Source organism: Convolutriloba macropyga, chromosome 14 (assembly GCF_964194025.1).
Source record: "Convolutriloba macropyga chromosome 14, txConMacr16.3, whole genome shotgun sequence".
NCBI classification, from domain to species: domain Eukaryota; kingdom Metazoa; phylum Xenacoelomorpha; order Acoela; family Convolutidae; genus Convolutriloba; species Convolutriloba macropyga.
This window is the reverse complement of record NC_134481.1, coordinates 42,495,353-42,507,078: the sequence shown is the minus strand read 5'-3', so window position 1 is coordinate 42,507,078 and position 11,726 is coordinate 42,495,353. Positions and strand designations below refer to the sequence as shown.

General features: G+C 35.0%; 1 long non-coding RNA gene across 1 annotated transcript in view; it reads right to left on the bottom strand.

Moving 5' to 3' along the window:
• Positions 1–294: 294 nt before the first annotated feature.
• LOC142353194 (uncharacterized) overlaps positions 295–11,726 on the bottom strand; it is a 58,913-nt gene continuing 47,481 nt past the window's right edge. Inside the window, exon 3 of the long non-coding RNA XR_012761035.1 lies at positions 295–553. This is a non-coding gene — a long non-coding RNA (uncharacterized LOC142353194). The remainder of the gene's footprint in view (positions 554–11,726) is intronic.

Sequence of the window (11,726 nt, the reverse complement as noted above, 5' to 3'; positions counted from 1 at the left end):
GTGAACAAACAAAAGTTTTTTCTCTCATGTGATGTTTTTGCATTGATATTGATTTGTATAGCCTGAGAAGAAGTAGGATTACTCATTCCATTTTATAAATGCCATCATAGCGAAACAGGTCCTATAAATAATGTATAATTGCTGAATTCATAGCAGCCAAAGTGACAAACTAAACATTCGGTTCTGGAATCTAATCTGCACCTCGCCCGCGTCTGTTTTTATGTGTTGTTACATACTACATAACCAAACAATAAACAGCACGTTCGACTAGTAGCGTAAAAGTTATAAGCCCACTAAGCTTGAGGGGGGGGGGGGGTAAAATAAACCAGATCCCAGTTCCGAATGACTAAGTTACAATTATTTGGAGTCATCAGCTGAAACTGTGGTCGCCTAACTGTCTTCCTCCGGCACGCATTTCCTCATAACACATTCAAACGCACCAGGGCAGTGGGAATCAACGACGCACTTTCTGAAACACTCGTTGTTATAGCATGTTTCTCCATATGAGCAGACTACTTCGCCGCAATTCCTGTTCCCTCTCTGTCTTCCAGCCCTAAAATATCAATAAAACTAATAAAAATTTGACGGCTGCTCGCCCTTATATGACAACGAAACTTTATCCCCGTTCGTATCGGCGCTTCCAAATCTGAATAGATGTTACGTTTCTGTCGTTCTCTTTTCTACCTGTATATCCGCTAAATTTTTGCCGTAACGTTATATTTTTGCTAAGCTTAGTTTTTCAATAACAATTTGTTCTAGATTTGCAACAGATCACACAATAAGGTCTCATACGTATAACAGTTCAACATGATGGAGGAACCTGACGACAAAAATTCAAAATTATAAGCTCTAGACCTGTCTCACCAAAAACGTTATAACTTAATTGCCTTAAATTGAACCTAAATTGAACTTGATCGAAATTTCAAAGTTGGCAGACACTGATTTCAGAATGTGCTCAAGAGGAAATTAGAATAACTATGGGACTCAGTAATGAACCAGCTCTTCTGCCAAGGGATAAGTGGTCTGAGGTAACCGAAATCAATTCGTTTGCAATAATTGATGACAATAGTTCTGACTTCGACGCCTGACTGCTGCTGATACAAATCTCAGTTGATCGATTTTTGCACTTGATCAGTTCCTCAACAGTGCAGACACTACACTGCTTTCTTGCAACTTCTGACCGATTGCTTCCAAAATCAACTACGACGAAATAAATTGACAATGTGGCTTAATTAATTGTCACAATTGGATTTAACTTTGGGCTCTTCCCTTGTTGAACCAAGTTTTCCTCGTTAGTCTCTTTCTTCCATGACGCAACCTACTCTTTGAAAGCTCGGTCCGCTCCAACGAGTATTTTTTCCTTGTCTCTGATGAGTTTTATTAATGGGCATCTTTGCCCTTCGATCTCTATGGTTGTATTTACACAACTGTCAAAGACTAACTGAACAATAGTCCTGATATGCGCTGCTCCCACAGCTAGGTATGTGAGCCGACAAAATCATCGATGTTCAATTCTGCTAACATTTTATACCGTAACGGGGACAAAAAATTCTACTCAAACCTTTGTGAAACTCGTTGAAGTTACAAACGTTTCTGCAGGTAGCTCGGTCATCACAACAGTCGTCACGTATTAAGTTTCCTTATCAAAAGCCACATTTTGACCGCCAAAAACCAGAATTATAGTTGAACAATTTTTCTCACATGTGATTTCTTTGATGTTGATTGATCAGATGTGGAACTGTTCGATCGGTATTCTTTTTCAACTGAGTGAAGTTTCCGATGTAAAAATATTGGTTGTTTTGCGTTGTATTGCAATTTATTTTCGCCTATTGTGTATTTTGAACAAAATACATCCTTTCCATAAATGAAGGTAGAAAATTATAAGGTTTTAAAGTTTTTGTAATTTTGTATTCCCATTTCAAATCTATAGTTTTTTGAAGAAGGTTGCTTTTGCGGTTTTTATCTTCAACACTTGCTGCAAATGTTGCCGGTTTCGTTTTCATCGATGCTTTTTGTGTTCATGCTATTGTGCGCATTGCTTTTCTGAAATTGCTAAATCGTACCCAAGGAAAAATTGATTTCTTTTCACCAGCCCGATAAATGAAGAGTGATGTGGTTAAGTTATTTTCGGTGCCCAAAAATAGTCTTGTTTGCTCAATGCAGTCGTTTGTGGTCTTTTCAAAAAATTTCTATATCCTAAACACTGATTGCTGTAGAACCAATGTATCTTCTCATTCTATTACTCTCCGAAACATCAGTTGTGTGCTATTTCACTGCAATTCTACAAGCATAAAAATTTGGCGTTGGAGTTGGGAGCCGTTTCTGCATTGCAGTACAGCAGTTGAGTCCTACCAGAAACTGCAACTAAGTATCTTCATCTTGTGCAGTTCGCAATTTGCTTATTTGATAATACTGCCAAGAAAACTGTCTGTAATTTTTGGCAAGATAATGTGGTCACACCAGTGCCAGACTTCGTTTCTTAATTAAAAATTTTTTCTGCCTTGAATGCATACTAGGCTGCAAAATATGGTGAGCAACTGCGCATATCGTGACTTCTGAGTTGTCAGTGAACATTTGAAGCACAATGTTGACCCTCTCGGTGCAGAATTTTTTCCTTATACTTGTTAGAGATACAATGGAAACTGGTTTCTTCGACAAGTTTTTGAGACCTCTGTTATTCTTTTTTCAAGTGTGGCTGTCCCAATGTTAGAGAGAACAAATCGAAGGCCGATCTGTATGCTTCGAAACTATCTATGCAGAAAAAAATTTGTTTTAACTTAAGTTGGGTTTCGCTCAATGTACTTGAGAGTTGAAATGGAAGCAAAAAAAAACCTAAAAATAATCAGGTACTCAAGAACTGTTAGTTCAAAACAAGAAACAGTAAGAATTCAATTAGCGATCAAGATAATTGTGTTTACAAGACAAATAACAGATAATTCCCTATTGAAGATTATTTTGTTCATTTATATTTTGCTGTTTCATCGAAAAACTATCGTAGTCTGCGCCGTTTTTTGCTCTTGGTTGCTGTTGTATTTTTATTCAAGTTTTGTTTTTGCGGTCATCTGATTTTTTTGTTGTTAGAATAGCTACTTTGGTAACATAAAGTTTACAATTTTAGCCGAATTTTGTTTTCATTGCCTACGCCACTCAATTCAAGCACAAAATGCGAACAACGAGTCATATTACTAATAAAATTAATTATTCCAATAAAAACATTTTTCTTAAAAAAAGATAACAGTAATAATGGTAATAAAACAAATGATAATAATAATAAAAAATAATAATGTTATTATAAAAAATCAAATTGATAAAACTAATATTAATAACAATAAAAATAATAACAAAAACAACAACTAAAATAATAACAACAACAACAATAATAATAATAATAGTAATAATAATAATAATAATAATAATAATAATAATAATAATAATAATAATAATAATAATAATAATAACAATAATAATAATAGCAATAATAATAACAATGATAGTAATAAGAATAAAAATAAAAAAATTAATAATGATAATAATAATATAATAATAATTATCATAATAATATTATTAATGATGACAACAATAATCAAAATAAAAAACACAATAACAGATTAAATAAATTTAAAAATATATATGACAATAGGTTTAAAAAAACAAATAAAAAATAATATTAAAATTAATAAAAAACTAGTAGAAAAGTTTCAAGTAGAAGTACAAAATCATAACAATAATTGCCAAGCGGAACAATCTCAATAAAGTATTTTCAAAAAATGAGTCGTTATGCAAAAACTTGCTGACCCAACATCTCTTCTATAGCTCCACGAAGATCACAAAAACAAGCTAACACGACGCAGCCCCGTCAATTAAGTCGCCTAAGACACCTAACACAAACAGAAGAATCAAACTCTACACTCAAACAAATCCACGAATAAGATTAAGTCAATCCAGAATCAGCATCCTACAATGGTGAACTTTCAGAAGACTGGGCATGCATAAATAAAATAGTACAAGAAACACTCATTCATGTAAAGAATGTGATTTTAAACAAAACTGATGGAGACAAAATATGGATGAAAACATTGATTGGAAATAAAAAGGATTTTATATGGCTCGCTTTTATAGGTTCGCCCAAGAGTTTTATTACAAAATCTACACCAAAATTACTACTAACAGACAAACTCAGAATAAAGTGTTCAGACTAAATTTCGTAATCAAAAAACAAAAGTTTCAGTAATAAAGACTTGGATTTCAGTAATCGGAATCCATGGAACAGTTAAACCTGATCTAAAATCGGATCGCAGACCGAAAATGAGTAAGAAGTACTGGAAGTGACGCATCAAACACATGTCCTAACTGGAAGTGGCAGCTTAAACAAGCTGGGGCTATCGCTACAACAAACCAATCCCCAGGGATCAGGTAATCAAATTATTTCAATTTGAAACATTGAAAAAAGCAAAAATTTAGTTAAATGGGTATTCAAAAAATATCCACACCTTTGTGATATGCTGGGAATATCTAAAAACCCAATTGAAAAATCAACATAAGAAAGCAAACACTAGCCATGTCAACAAAAAAGAAGTAGAGTACCCTTACATCTCCACGAAAAAGTTAAAAACGAAATCGAAAATCAAATAATGGACTAACAAACTATTCCAATGGATTAAAGTCGAGACGACTTTATAGTGATTTCAGTAGTAATAACAGTAAAAAAAAAAGATAAATCAATCAAACTAGCACTAGATTTATGGACAATAAAAAAGATTCACATAAAAACAAATGATGCTGTCGTCTTGTTCATTTCAGAGCGTAGTTTATTTCCCGGAGAAGTATGGTTCTTGAGAATGGACATGAAATTTTCATAAACTCAAATTCCGCTAGATGAATCAAAAGCCAAATTCTGTAATCTCAGTATTTTAGGGGGAAAACAACCGGATCATATCGCTTCACAAACGTATTCTACGGGCTTACCGACAAGCCCGCAAGTTTTCAAAAACAAATTGATAACACTCTACGGGGTATAATTTCAAACCTCGCATTTCTTGACTAGATCTTATTGATAATAAAAAAAACCTACAAGAACAAGAAAACGAATCAGACAGTATACTACGCAGATTAGACACTGAGGGCTTAACAATAAACCGACAGAAATGCAATTTCGCTAAAAACAAAATCGTTTTGTTGGTTGGGATTTACCATCAATTCCCGGGGCGTCAAACCAATAACAACAAAAACCGAAGCTATAGCAAAAATAATAATACCCGAAACTATAAAACAAACTAGATCATTTGTGGGAAGCACCCACCATCTCAAAAAATTCGTTCGAAAACTAGCACCACTCTCAGAACATCTTAGCCCATTATTACAAAAATCCAAAACAAAAAAAAAACAAAATAGTTTGGAGTGCCAAAGAGATAAACTGATTGTGAAAAAAGAAAACCTTAAAAAAACCGTCGAACACAAACACTTAGATAAAAAGAGAAACGCATAACAAAAGGGAATTGGAGCTCGTATAAAACAAAATGAAATTTCCAGGGAATAGCTTGCATCCCATTGGATTTGCCAGGAGATTTCTAAACGAATACGAACAACGCTATAGCACAAACGAAATAGAACTAATATCAGTTGTCGGGGTCGTAGAACATTTTAAAAATTACATGATAGGCAAAAAAAAAATTTATACAAACAGATCATCCAGCTCTACTAACAGCGTTAAAAGACAACAAAGGAGTTAAAAACCTACCAAAGTAGGTTAACTAGATAGGTGGATAAATTAGTTCCGCTTATTTTCTCAAAATAACACGCTCCGGTGACCAAAATGGTGTTCACCGAAGATTTAAGCAAACATCCTAACCAAAAAGCCCCTCCCCATGACTCGACGTCTCACATTATACAATAATTTCAATAAACGACAATAATTTCCTAAAACAAGACACATTTCGTTCGAATAACCCATTAAAAAATTTCAGGACAAAAAGAAGCCGCACAGTAAAAGCTTTCTTCTCTGGCGTGTTTTGTATTTTGTGTGTTATGACGTCATGATTTATTTTAAATTTAAAAGCAAAAACACCTGAAACAGATTTATGAACTCTTTCTCTTCTAAAAGAGCGAAACGAAGAAGTACAAATTGATTTTGCGGGACCTATGCCATTTTGTTATAACAAAAACATTTACTATATACGATTAATAGTAGACAGACTATCTAGATACTTCAATGCAAAAATGATAAGGGTTGAAATACAAAAACGGCTATATCCTATTTAGAGGACTCTTGTACCTTTCTCAGAAACCCTAGGACCTTAAGATGATGGGAAGCTCAAACACTTAAAACAGGTGAGTTCAATTTTTATTGGAAAAAAACTAATTCGAGCATCAGGTGTAGTCATTTAGGCTACTGGTATGGTCGAACGTCTCATTCAGGCTATAAAAAAACTGTCAGTAATGGAAAAAGGTCCTTTAAGGAGACCAGACGCAGACCTAGTGAAAATTATGAAAAGGGTATTGAAAACATTAGACTAATACCGAATAAAACAACAAAACTAACGCCATTCGAGGCCCGTTTCGGCCGAAAAGCAAATACAGAGATATCTAGCATAGTAACCAATCAATCAACAGCAAATATCACATACAAAAAAAACACTTTTTTGGCTTTGGATCAAGCGACACTCAAGCATGCAGTAATCACGTGAAAAAATTGTGGGATTTCGACAAAAATTCTGAGCCAGATCTCGACATACAAAATCATGACGATACAGGTACCAACCCTCGCTCCCCAGGGATGCCTACAGACAATTGAATGTGGATGAAAATACTGATTGCAAACAAAAAGGAATTGATACGGCTCGCTGTTACAGGCTCGCCCAAGAGTTTTATTTAATAAAAATCTACAACACATTCACTACTAAACAACAACCCCAGAATAAAGTGTTCAGAGTACATATCGTAATCAAAATACAAATGTTTCAATCATTGAGACTTGAATTTCAGACACATCATCATAAAGACGTCTTAATTGGAAGTGGCATCCTAAATAAGCTGGGGCTATCGCTACAACAAACCAATCCCAAGGGGTCAAGTAATCAAACTATTTCAATTTGAAACATTAAAAGCAAATATTTAGTTAAATGGGTATTCAAAAAATATCCACACCTATGTAAAATGCTGGAAAATCTAAAAACCCAATTGAAAAATCAACATTTGAAAGCAAACTCTTGCCATGTCAACAAAAAAGAAGTAGAGTACCCTCAAATCTCCAAAAAAAAGTTAGAAATGAAATCGAAAAATAAATAATGGACTAGCAAACTACTCCAATGGAAAAAAGTCCAGACGACTTTTTAGTGATTTCAGTAGTAATAACAGTAAAAAAGATAAATCAATCAAACTTGCACTAGATTTATGGAAAATAAAAAAGATTTACTTAAAAACAAATATCAATTGCAAAGCATTAGTCACTTAAATGATGCTGTTGTCTTGCTCATTTTAGAGCGTAGTTCAGTTCCCGGAGAAGTATGGTTCTTGAGAATGGACCTGAAATTTGCATAGACTTAAATTCCGCTTGACGAATCATAAGCCAAACTCTGTAATCTCAGTACTTTAGGGGGAAAGCAACCGGAACATATCGCTTCATAAACGTATTCTACAGGCTTAACGAAAGGCCCGCAAAACATACAAAAAATAATTGATAACACTCTATAGGGTAAAAATTCAAACCTCGCATTTCTTGACTAGATCTTATTGATACTAAAAAAAACCTACAAGAACAAGAAAACGAATCAGACAGTATACTACGCAGATTAGACACTGAAGGCTTAACAACGAACCGACAGAAATGCAATTTCGCTAAAAACAAAATCGTTTTGTTGGTTGGGATTTACCATCAATTCCCGGGGCGTCAAACCACTAACAACAAAAACCGAAGCTATAGCAAAAATAATAATACTCGAAACTATAAAACAAGTTAGATCATTTGTGGGAAGCACCCACCATCTCAAAAACTTCGTTCCAAAACTAGCACCACTCTCAGAACATCTTAGACCATTATTACAAAAATCCAAAACAAAAAAAAAACAAAATAGTTTGGAGTGCCAAAGAGATAAACTGATTGTGAAAAAAGAAAACCATAAAAATACCGTCGAACACCAACACTTCGATAAAAAGAGAAACGCATAACAAAAGGGAATTGGAGCTCGTATAAAACAAAATAAAATTTCCAGGGAATAGCTGGCATCCCATTGGAATTGCCAGGAGATTTCTAAACGAATACGAACAACGCTATAGCACAAACTAAATAGAACTAATATCAGTTGTCGGGGCCGTAGAACATTTTAAAAATTACATGATAAGCAAATAAATCTTTGTACAAACAGATCATCCAGCTCTACTAACAGCGTTAAAAGACAACAAAGGAGTTAAAAACTTCCAAACTAGGTTAACTAGATGGGTGGATAAATGAGTTCCGCTTATTTTCTCAAAATAATACGTTTCGGTGACCAAAATGGTGTTCACCGAAGATTTAAGCAAACATTCTAACCAAAAAGCCCCTCCCCATGACTCGACGTCTCACAATATACAATAATTTCAATAAACGACTTCACATTCCTCCTAAAACAAGACACATTTCGTTCGAATAACCCATTAAACAATTTCAGGACAAAAAGCAGCCGCACAGTAAAAGCTTTCTTCTCTGGCGTGTTTTGTATTTTGTGTGTTATGACGTCATGATTTATTTTAAACTTAAAAGCAAAAACACCTGAAACAGATTTAGGAATTCTTTCTCTTCTAAAAGAGCGAAACGAAGAAGTACTAATTGATATTGCGGGACCTATGCCTTTTTGTAATAACAAAAACAATTACTATATACGATTAATAGTAGACAGACTATCTAGATACTTTAATGCAAAAATGTTAAGGGTTTTAATACAAAAACGGCTATATCCTATTTAGAGGACTCTTGTACCTTTCACAGAAACCCTAGGACCTTAAGATGATGGGAAGCTCAAACATATAAAACAGGTGAGTTCAATTTTTATTGGAAAAAACTAATTCGAGCACCAGGTGGAGTCATTTAGGCTAATGGTATGGTCGAACGTCTCATTCAGGCTATAAAAAATAAACAGTCAGTAATAGAAAAAGGTCCTTTAAGGAGCCCAGACGCAGACCTAGTGCAAATTGTGAAAAGGAGATTGAAAACATTAGACTAATACCGAATAAAAGAACAAAACTAACGCCATTCGAGGCCCGTTTTGGCCGAAAACCAAATACAGCGATATCTAACATAGTAACCAATCAATCAACATCAAATATCACATACAAAAAAAACACTTTTTTGGCTTTGGATCAAGCGACACTCAAGCATGCAGTAATCACGTGAAAAAAATTGTGGGATTTCGACAAAGATTCTGAGCCAGATCTCGATATAATATCATGACGATACAGGTACCAATCCTCGCTCCCCAGGGATGCCTACAGACAATCAAGACTCAGGGGACTCAGAGAAAGCTCCGTTGATCAGCCAGAAGCGCACCTCTGATGGTAAGATTTCGTCAACGAAAACAATCCCTTCAAAAATAGAACTCACATTCGATGATAAAACGTTAATATTCAATTAGAACCACATAGCGAAAGAAACAATTGATCGGAGAGTAACTGAAGTTCAAAACAACTAAGGAGCATATATCCAGATGTAACCATCAAAGATTATTCCGTGCACACTAAAACTCTAGATACAATAAATAGAAAAGAACACATTGATACGCGAAAACGATAGTAGTAATAGGGTGAGCAAGTCTCCCCGGGGGGTGTAGACCCCATGTATTAAGAAAGGGTATAGGAGTAATTTTTGAGAGAGGGTCTACACTAATGTATTAAGATAGGGTATAGGTTACATGTATTAAGATAGGTTATAGCGGCCGCCACGTATTAAGATTAGGAATAGCCGCCGCAACGTATTAAGATTAGGAATAGCCGCCGCAACGTATTAAGATTAGGAATAGCCGCCGCAACGTATTAAGATTAAGTATAGGGACCAGGGTATTAGTAGTATAGTGTGAGTAGATCAGCCGCTTTTTTGGGAGCCGGTCATTGGCCTTTCCGCGCAGGGAATTGTACAGGCGGGGAATTGAACAGGCAGCGCGCACGGGAATTGTACAGGCGGGGAATTGTACAGGCAGCGCGTACGGGAATTGTACAGGCGGAGAATTGAACAGGCAGCGCGCACGGGAATTGTACAGGCGGGAAATTGTACGGGCAGCGGGAATTAACGGATAATTCCCCTCGCAGTAAATTTCAACTTGTTTATTGGTATAACCAGCGCAATGTATTAAGATTAGGTATAGCCGCCGCAATGTATTAAGATTAGGTATAGCCGACCCTAAGAAGCAAGATGGCGCAGCGGAAGCGTGCTGGGCTCATAACCCAGAGGTCGGTAGATCGAAACTACCTCTTGCTGATCTGACCTTGTCACAGTACTAGTGGACTTTTACGCGCTCATAACATGGAAAAATTAAATAAAAGGAAAAAATTGAATTAATAAGTACAAAATAACAGACACAGTACAAATTAAGCACATGCAAATACAAATTTAATCAAACGTTTACATTATGATAGTACAAAAGAAAAGAGTATTAAAGTACATTTAGCCGAGTAGTTAATAAAGTCGACAACAAAAATTTGAGTAACCAACGAAGAATTAAGGAATTTAGAAAAAAATTACTGTCGACTTTATTACAATTCGACTTATTTTACATTAAATTTATCTAATTCACATATAATGACTTATAAAGTTTAAAACATGAACGTCATGAACCTTGTTCAGTTTTGTTTGAAAAAATTTAAATAGTTGAAATGCTGCAAATATTGTGTAAAATCCACACAAATTATCAGTTTTCTGAACTTGTTGTTGTATCATTTTCTGATACTTTTTATTCAAAAATTTGTTTTTTGTGATTGGACGAGCCAAAGAATCAGCATAGTAATAAGTTCGATTGAGTCGAGCAATCATTATCCAATGCTCTCCAGCTTCACTGCTCGGAGAAGTGTTGATGATAGCAAAACTGAATGTGGGTAGCCTTGGAACACAATCTGCTGGACACGATCCAATGTAGCGGTATTTGAGTTCTGGGATTCGTTCAATAATCTGTCTCAGGGAAGTGTTATCCATGACAAACAATTTTTCACCTCTTTATTTCGCAAGTACCATTTACACACGGATTTCTAACTGTACAGTCAAGCTGAAAAGACTCATTCTCTTCATAAAAGCAACAATCATTGGACTTTTTACCTTGCTCTAATAAAAGGTTGCTTGACTTTTTAATTTTGTCAACAGAATTTTTATGGGATTTGGGGTAGAATAAAGTAATTATAAAAAGAAGTACCAGAAAAATTAGCAGAGGAACGTAAACAAAAAAGTTTGAATTAGTTCGCCCCCAGTTAACGTCCATTTTAAGAAATTATTTGGTGAAGAGAATGGCAACTGGGTGACGATAATACATAACCCAAAAATGTTCCAATGCAGAAAGCAATGATGTAAAACCCATAAAAAACTGAAAAAAATATGAAAAAATTTTCGTTAACGCAAAAATCTTCAGACATTTTTAGCAACCGTTCCGAACTGATCAATTTTAACAGTGGACATCCTTTCTCCTAGAACAATTAATTCTGTCACGCTTCTTAGCGGGCGGCCGAAAAACATTTCTAATCGGATACTTTCACCGCTGAGCTCAGGATAATGAATA